A 9,609-nucleotide genomic window follows, 5' to 3' on the forward strand; every position below is an offset into this window, starting at 1 on the left:
CAGGGATACACAAATCTGGCTCATGAGATTCAATTTCCTGCAGAGTTTAGATCTAACCTTAACCCTCATGTACTGTTCAAAAACAGGTGACTTCCTGTATGGGCCGGGTCAAATTGACCCGTATTGGATTCAATGTAATTCCACAAAAATTACGACATATAAAAAAACATACAATCAAGTACAATCAATAAACTTTTAATATCAGTACTTTTCACACATTTCAAAGAATGAATATCTGAATTTATGATTTATAAAAATGTTTTTAACCACTATTTTTGACCGCCACTCTCCCAGACCTGTGAGATGTTTGCGGTTGCACATTTTTTAACGATAATATCTTGGTCTAAACCTAAAGTTATATTTACAAATTATATATCATTTGAAAGGTTTCGGACTAGTTTTCATATTTGGTGACTGTTTTTTTGGTGACAGATTTTCCATTTGTGAGATGGTGCCAAACACACTCTTATTCTATACGTATGTTTTTATGTGTTTTAGAGATATAATTCAAATCAAATATTAAAGTTACTGCCCAGACTATTTTTGAATAGGATGTCTACTTCATAAATATTTTAAAAATTATGGAAATATATAGTTCAGAACACTCAAACAATAAATGGAAATCAAGAGTCCCTGTATATCATCTAGTGGAAAAGTTTGGTACTGCATCAAATTTGGAACTAATCTCTGCAGTGGGTCTCACCAGTCATTTTTGAGGTGCAACAGACATGAGCCTGTTAATAATAATTTTGTGGGCAGTTTTCTTCCTTACCACTAGGGGTGCTAGGGTGTTTTAGGTTTCCTTAAGTAAAGCCATGTGGGTAGAGGGAGTAGCAATAACAAGCAGCAGTAGCCAGCAGAGGCTGGATTATTCATTTGCTATCAGTAACTTCAGTTTCGGACAGTGTTTGGACATTTATGCACTACAGATAAGACTTTCACGAAATCCTACAATCTTACATTGCTTACATCCAGACTCAAAACTCATCTGTTTAGCTGTGCATTTGTTGAATGAGCACTGTGCTACGTCCGAACTGATTACACTATATATAATCACTTTCTATTCTTAAATTCTTTTTAAATCAATTTTTAAATCACTTTATTTTTATTGTTGTGATTATTATTATTTTTAATTTCTTGTTATTATGATTATTTTTAATGACTATTTCACTTCCTTTTATGTAAAGCACTTTGAATTACCACTGTGTATGAAATGTGCTATATAAATAAACTTGCCTTGCCTTGCCTTGCTTTGTTTGCTTTCTTTTGTTTGTTTGTTTTTGTTGTTGTTCTTTTGTGTATTTACATTTTTGGCTATATGTAGCTGTATTAACCTGAATTGAATGTTTTCTAGTTTGTATTTAATAAATTGATTTGAAATCCCTTTGACTACTGTACATTTTTGACAATACAGACATTAGTTTTGTTGTGACTGCATCCATTTCAGATGTATAATAACTGTTTTTCCCAAAGACTTAAGTTATAGTATCTGGAAAGTATTGATAGTGAAACAGATGTATTGTTGTTGATTAATAGTGCGGGCCTAGTGAGGGCTTCCTGGGGGCTAAGTGAGGGCTGCCCATGCAGGGCCAGCACTAAGGGGCCAATGTTTTGCCAATGAGCAAATTCTCAGGGGCCCTTGGGGGCTTGTTTGCAGGGATCCCATACAGGCATTAAATGAGGGTGGGTAAATTTAAATTTTGCACGCCCGAAGAAAAGTCATTATCAGGGTATGTTTCCCAACTGAGAAACCCTCTACAGCAGTGGTCTCAAACTTAATTCCTGGAGGGCCACAGCTCTGAAGAGTTTAGCTCCTACCAGCTCCAACTCACACCTGCTTGGAGGTTTCTAGTAATCCTAAATTCTAATAACCTTGATTAGCTGGATCGGGTGGGTTTGATTAGAGTTGGAGCTAAGTTGTGCAGAGCTGTGGCCCTCCAGGAGTTTGAGACCAATGCTCTACAGAGCTATGATAGGCAGCAATAGCGGCCACATAAACTTTCAGCGTAGAGAGTGAGCTGCCAGCATCCAGCCGCTCCTGTAAGAAAGCAAGAATAACGGCCACATCTCACCCCTGCTCACCCTCACTTGAGACAGCTAGTTCCTCCCTTATTTTCTGCAGCATTGGCGGCATTATCCTGACTGGGGGAAATGCATATTTTCACCTCTTGAGCCATTGGCTTGTCAGCACCTCCTCAATTAAGGCAGCACTCATTAAGGAGAAGAATAGCGGACAGTGGGCATTCTCTTCCTATATCCGCTTTGCCAAAGAGGTTCCAAATCAGGTGCACTGTTTGAGGATGCAGCCTTCATTCCACATGCACAATGCCCTCTCTGGAATACATGTCTGCTCCACAATTCAAACTGCCTGGTACATGGACTGCTCAGATTGAGAGGAATGTCTGATCCGCCAATAGAAGAAGGCACTGTATTACCATCCTTTGCAGGGCACGCAAGAGCGCTCCACCCTGGTGATTGATGTGTGCCACCAGCACCGTACTCTCTGTCCAGATAAGGACATAATGGCCTCTTAGGAACGGTAGAAATTCCTGCAGAGCCAAGTAAACTGCTTGCATCTCTAAGCAGTTTATATGCCACTGTTTCTGGTCATCTGTCTCAGCACCAAACATTGGTCTGTCATCGCAAAGGGCTCCCCAGCCTGACAGTGACGCATCTGTGGTGACCACTTTCCTCCTGACCACTCTGTCCATGCTGATCCCCTGCTTGTACATGCTCATGTCGCACCAAGGTGTCAGCGTGGTGAGGCATGCGTGTGTTATCACAATGTGCATTGTCCCCACGCACTACCTCTATTGCCTGTTTGGCAAGGAGAGAAAGAATTTCTGCCCGTAAAAATGCTCTGCTCTGGTACTGCTGACATGATCACACCGCTGAGTGTCAGCTGACAGAGAGACGTTGCCACACACAGGCCTGACAGGTGGTGTCTCAAACAGCATGGACCTGGTGGCAAAGCTTGCAGACCCACTTATCATATCCATCAGGACAGCTCTGAAGAAAGTTTCCACTCTGCAGTGCTCATGTCCAGAATTCCTACAAAATAAACAAAATCATGAATCCATTCCATCTGTCTCAGTGAAACCTGCTCCAGAGTCAGCATCAGCCACTGAGTCTGTTTCATTTCCAGAGTCCAGTCCTGAGCATGTTCCAGCCCCTAAATTCAATTATAGGCCAATTTCAGTTCCAGAATTTGCTCGGTTCAGTGTCTAGACCAAACAGTACTTTTGCATTCTTAATGTACATAAAAGGGCTCAGAATTTTGCTGTTTAAATTAATTGTGCAGCCTTACTTCACACCATACCTTTTTTACCTAAATAAATGTTGGTACTTTTTACTAGCAGTCTGAGAAAAAAAAAACATTTATTCTGACAGATGTGTTTTATGCCATCTTTAATTGAAATCCATTCAGAGAGTTCTGCCCTGGGATATTTCATAACCCCCTGTGCCGGCCACTCTACTTACTTTATGCTGTTACCTCGTACTTCTGCATCTGGTAGCTGCCACCAGACATCATGATTTCTTTTTAATTGTCATTAACAAAAGCATTTACTTTTTTTTACTTATTTTTTTTATTACTTTATAAATTGTATGAAAATAGTACATTATCAGCACAACAGCATTCTAATTATATCTGATTTTGTACAAAATGAAATTCCTTGTTATAGCTTTTACAGAGATTTGCCCAACTTATTTTGGAATATATATGAAATAGCCATCAGCAGATAGTTCTGGTATGTCACATCGTATGTTTTTCCATTGTTTGGACAAATTACACAAATTCCAGCAAAGCCACTCACTGTTGGTTCTTCTAAATCATGAATTTTGCTGTTCTTGTTGCTACAGAGATTGTTGAAGCGAAGTTGCATAATTTTGACAATGGATCTGATGAAACTGAAGGTAAAACTGAAGCATGTAAAAAGCTGAATGAGCTCAAACAGAACCCACTGAGGAGGTCAACTCTGTCGCAGGTCTTCAAAAAAAGTAGTCTATTAGCGAATGTCTTTTCTGTTTATTTACCCACCATTAGGAAAAATTCACAATGTATTTTAAAAGAATTAGTAAGTGCATATTTGGATTTATTTTATTTATTTATTCTAGATTTGGGTGATAGGTTTATGTATGACATGCGTGTTTGTCGTCACACTGTCCGTTTTTCCAGCAATTATGCAAAACCTTCTGGCTTATTTGACGGGAAAGGTGAGTCTGCACAAGCTGTCTAGCTCATGCTTTATGTTAGTCAAAGCACTGTGATTTTCATAATTTTTCTTATCGATCTCTTATAGATAACATCTTCGTACCTCTGTGTTCATTCATTGTCTTCAGTGTGATGGACTGGATTGGCAGAAGTCTCACTTTTTGTCTTCTCCAGTGGGAGTGCCCATGAGCTCCTCCAGAGGGCACTCCTCCCAAGTCCTTTACCATTATGTCATGGACTACATTTCCCATTATCCTTTGCTTGTGCTTATTATGATCTAAATTCTTCCACCTGTGTGTCATTTCCTAGTTTGTTGTTGTTTCTTTTATTTGCAATCAATTTTTTTACAATAACTTTTTACATCAAATTACATATGTATGTTTTTACATTTGGTGTGATTTTATATTTTTAATTATTTTAATTATATTTATTGGTATTTTTAATTCATTTATTTATATATATATATATATATATATATATATATATATATATATATGTGTGTGTGTGTGTGTGCATATAGGTGCATCTATCTATTTATCTTTTACATTTTGTATGCTTTTTTTATTTGTGTTTTATTTGTTGTTGTTATTTACACAGGGATTTTTTCTCTTCTTTTTTTTTTAATGTAAAATATAGCAAATGTTTTATGTACTTCACCTTCAACCTGTAAGTAACTGCAGAAACCACTTCCAGGAACAGGTTAGATTTGCCGATGACTTGCGGAATTTTGTGGGTTTAACATCAATTGACTTCGATTTATGTCCACACAAACATCATTGTTAGATTATATGAGTAATGCCAAATTATTGACTAACTTTAGCACTCTAGACCGATGAAATACACACTTAGTCATGGTTTCATTAAGTTTGTGTATGTGTACATATATGTATATATGTGTGTATATATATATATACACACATAAAGTATCTCACAAAAGTGAGTACACCCCTCACATTTTGGCAACCATTTTAGTATATCTTCTCAAGGGACAATACTATAGAAATGAAACGGATATATTTTAGAGTAGTCAAAGTGCAACTTGTTTAGCAGTAAAGATTTACTGTCCTCTGAAAATAACTCAACATACAGCCATTATTGTCAAAAAAAGCTGGCAACAAAAGTGAGTACACCCTAAGTGATAACAGCTATACGTCGTTTAACCATGTAAAGCCACATGTCCTATTCATCATGTTCATGTTTTTGTCTGCTTGATAGTACCATACAAATTTGTGAATCTTGTATTAGAGCAGTTAAAATTTGGTGCTTTGAGTACAATTCTCTCATACTGACCAGTGGATGTTCAACATGGCACCTCATGACAAAGAACTTTGTTGCTCTCCACAAAGATGGCCTAGGCTATAAGAAGTTCGGTAACACCCTGAAACTGAGTTACAGTACAGTGGCCAGGGTCATACAGAGGTTTTACAAGACTGGTTCCACTCAGAACAGGCCTCGCAAGAGTCGATCAAAGAAGTTGAGTCCTCGTGCTGTGCGTCAGGTGCAGAAGCTGGCTTCAAAAAACAGACGAATGAGTGCTGCCAGCATTGCTTTTGAGGTTGCTGAAGCAGAAGGTCAGCTTGGCAGTGCTCAGACCATATGCCGCACACTGCAACAAGTCAGTTTGCATGGCCGTTGTCCCAGAAGGAAGCCTCTTCTGAAGCTAGCTCACAAAAAACAGTTTGCTGAAGACAACCTGTCCAAGAGCATGAATTACTAGACGCATGTCCTGTGGTCTGATGAGACTAAGATAAACTTGTTTGGCTCAGATGGTGTCCAGCATGTGTGGTGACGCCCTGGTGAGGAGTACCAAGAGAATTGTGTCTTGCATGGTGTCAAGCATGGTGGTGGTAGCATCGTGGTCTGGGGCTGCATAAGTGCTGCTGGTACTGGGGAGGAGCTGCAGTTCATTGAGGGAAACATGGATTCCAACATGTACTGTGACATTCTGAAGCAGAACATGGTGCCCTCCCTTCAGAAACTGGGCCGAATGGCAGTTTTCCAACATAATAACGACCCCAAACACACCGGCAAGACGACAGCTGCCTTGCTGATGAAGCTGAAGGTGAAGGTGATGGAGTGGCCAAGTATGTCTCCAGACCTGAACCCTACTGAGCATCTGTGGAAGAGGATACCAGCAACAAACTGTGCAGCTCTGGTGAATTCCATGCCCAGGAGGATTAAGGCAGTGCTAGATTATAATTTTTTTTATTATTATACCTTTATTTAACCAGGGAAGAAAATCACATTGAGATAAATATCTCATTTACAAGTGAGCCCTGGCCAAGGTAGCAGCACACAGTAAACATAATAAAACAAACAAAGTAAAATTAAGTACATAAAACAATAAATCACAACCCACACATACAATAACACACACACTCACACACACAACAATAAAACAAAATTAAAAGTTAAGAACAGGTACAGACAGTTTGGAATGATTGGTTGAGATATAACTTAAACTCATTGATTGAAATAAATACAGTAAGTTTCAATGATCTTCAATGATCAATGAATCTCATTCCAAGCAGTTGGTGCACTATAAATAAAAGCAGTTTTTCCAAACTCTGTCTTCATTAAGGGAACATTTAAAAGAATATATCTACTTGAACGCAGATTATACCCTTGACTATTGACAGTTAATAGACTAATCAGAGGAACTAGAGGAAGCTGGCCAACTATGGCCTTGTACACAAGTATAAGCCAATGCTTGTACATTCTTAAGTGAAGTGAAGGCCAACCAACCATTTCATACAATGCACAGTGATGAGTATAATAATTTGTACGAGTTATACATCTTAGAGCAGAGTGATAAACAGAATCCAGTGATTGTAAAAGAGCCTTAGTAGTATTTCTGTAAAAAACATCTCCATAATCTAAGACTTGGTAAGAAGGTAGCTTCCACCAACTTTCTCTTAGCTGACTGTGAAAAACTATTCCCGAAAATAAAACCCCAGCTGTAGCCTTAACTTAGATAGCAATTGTTTAACATGTAACTTGAATGATAAGTCCTCCTCCAACACAAAGCCTAGGTATCTGTAGGAGGAGACCAATTCTACAGATTTACCCTGCAGAGTGTAAAGAGGTGGTGGAGAAGATTCACACTTATGTTTCCTAGAAAAGACCATGCATTTTGTTTTCTTATCATTCAGAACTAGTTTTAAAGAGAGAAGGTTGCGCTGAACTATTACAAATGCTTCCTGCAACTTTGAAATGCAACTATCAATGGAGGATGCAAAACAATAAATTATGGTGTCATCTGCATATAAATGAATACATGCATCTGATAGGTTATCACCAAATATATTAGTGTAAATAACAGGGGACCCAAAATGGACCCCTGTGGCACACCAGATTCAATACTGAGCCTATCAGAAAAAGACCCCTTAATTTGCACCCTTTGGCACCTATTCTTTAAGTAGTTCCTAATCCAAACTAATGTGGTTTCAGAATGACCGATACTGTGTAGGCGCGATAGAAGAATACCATGATTGACAGTATCAAAAGCTTTAGTCAAATCAATAAACACCGCAACACATGATCTTCCATTATCTAAGGCGCAGGTAATGTCATTTAGAACTTTCATAGTGGCAGTTACCGTACTATGATTCTTTCTGAAACCAGACTGAAACCTAGACAAAATGCTGTTACTAACCAAAAATTCCTTTAGCTGTTCGCTGACAATAGATTCTAAAATTTTGGCTATAACTGATAGCTTAGAAATCGGTCTATAATTATTTAAGTTGGTTGGATCACCACCTTTCAACAGGGGTACAACCAGAGCAGATTTCCAGACATCAGGGACAACATTCTGTTCTAATGATAAATTGAAGATATGAACTAGTGGGCCAGCAATAATCTCAGCAGCTACTTTCAAAAATATGGCTCAACTTCATCAGGCCCTGCAGACTTCTTAATGTCCAGTTTTTTTAGGGCCTTTAAAACTTCACTTCTTAAGATTGGAGAAAAGCTAAAAGTAGGGCTATCTTCTCTCAGAAGAGGAGATGGATTTGGTATATCACTCACTGAAATTTCATTAAAAGTAGAACCTGAAGAAATGAAATGCTTGTTAAAGCTATTTACCATATCCGTCCCATTAGTAATAAGACTATCTTTTACTAAAATTTGTTTAGGAAAATCATTAGATAACGTGGAAGGAGAAAGTGATTTGATGGTTTTCCAAAATTTAATAGGATTATTTAGATTTTGTGAGGTTTCATTTAGATAATATTCAGATTTTGATCTGCATATAAGAGCTGTACATTTGTTTCTCAATTTTCTAAATGCTACCCAATCTCTTTATATATCCGATTTCCTCGCTGTGGCCCAAGCCAAGTTTCTTTCATGAAGGAGTTCAGATAATTCATTTGAGAACCATGGATTATCACGGCCTTTTACTCTGAAAATCCTAACAGGTGCATGCCTGTTCACGATCTTCAAAAACAAAGTGTGAAAATACTGCCATGCCGTGGTCACATCAGGTATTAAAAACAGTCTATCCCAGTCAGATGCAAACAACTCATGCAGAAACCCTTGAGTATCAAACAATTTAAAGCTCCTTTTTGTAATAATTCTAGGTTTTACTTTGGGAATTTTACAATTCCTTATAGCAACTACAGTACAATGATCACTGACGTCATCAGGAAAAACCCCTGTATAGGTATATTTATGGGGTTTATTTGTTAGTATAATATCTAGTAGAGTGGACTTGCTTGGGTTCTTATAATTAAGTCGTGTAGGTGATTCAATAAGTTGAGTAAGATTCACAGAATCACAATATACCTTGAACTGATCTGAGTTTGATGTCAACCAATTCCAATTCAAATCACCCATTAATACAAGATCTTTAGAAAGCAGGTCACTTAAAACAGCTGACAGTGAAGTGAGAGCATCACTGATAGCTGCAGGTGGTCTATAACAGCCAACTATACATAAATTACAATCTTTTCCATATTCCAGGTCGATAGCCAAAAACTCAAACTGTTTAGGGAGAGAAACTGATTTAAGAACAGTTGCATGAAATTTTGATTTAATATGCATTGCAACCCCACCCCCCTTACTTTTACGATCAGCTCGAAACACATTGTACCCTTCTAATGCAATGTCGTGGCTTGAGATTGATTTTTTAAGCCACGTCTCAGAGATAACCAAAATATCTGCTTTGGTCGTCTTGGCCCATATTTGTACTTGGTCTAATTTTGACAACAGGCTACGAACAATTAAGTGTACAATGCCAAGGCCTGATCTATTTGAGAAATCCAAAGGAGTTGAAACAATTCCAACTGGACCCGGATTTGGATTAATACCGGCCAATAAAAGCAACAACATTATTAGATATCGCTGCCTTAGGTTTTTTGGTGGAGGGCTACATTGTTCATTACAAGAGTCCAATATAG

Source organism: Onychostoma macrolepis, chromosome 21, assembly GCF_012432095.1.
Source record: "Onychostoma macrolepis isolate SWU-2019 chromosome 21, ASM1243209v1, whole genome shotgun sequence".
NCBI lineage: Eukaryota > Metazoa > Chordata > Actinopteri > Cypriniformes > Cyprinidae > Onychostoma > Onychostoma macrolepis.